This window comes from Rissa tridactyla, chromosome 4, assembly GCF_028500815.1.
Source record: "Rissa tridactyla isolate bRisTri1 chromosome 4, bRisTri1.patW.cur.20221130, whole genome shotgun sequence".
NCBI classification, from domain to species: domain Eukaryota; kingdom Metazoa; phylum Chordata; class Aves; order Charadriiformes; family Laridae; genus Rissa; species Rissa tridactyla.
Genome location: NC_071469.1, coordinates 84,409,496 through 84,409,948, shown reverse-complemented (window position 1 = coordinate 84,409,948; position 453 = coordinate 84,409,496).

The window sequence follows — 453 nt, the reverse complement described above, 5'->3', positions numbered from 1 at the left end:
CCGCCCCGCCCCGCCCCGCCCGGCTCGGGTCGGCCCGGAGCGGACGCCCCGCTCCGCCGTCCGCGCCACCGCCCCCCGTCCCGGCCGGCCGGCCCCGCCGCCGCCGCTGCTCCCCGCCGCCTTCCGCGCAGGCGGCGCCCGGGCAGCCCCAGCAGCGCTCCCCGCCCTGGGCGGCGCCCGCCGCCCGCAGCGCCCCCCGGTGGCGCCGGGGCCGTGGAGCGCCGGGAGCGGGCGGCCCCGCAACGGGCGCTCGGGCCCGGCCCCAGCTGCGGGGAGGCGGGCGAGGTGACGGGTCTTCAGGAAATTTCCCGTTTCAAACGATTTCCCTCCGATTGACACACAAATTCTTACACCCCGACAGTCATTTCTCTTCTTGCTTCTAATCTATGACTTTTTCCTTTCGGACTATATCAGAATTACAGAATCACAGAAGGGTGGGGGCTGGAAGGGACC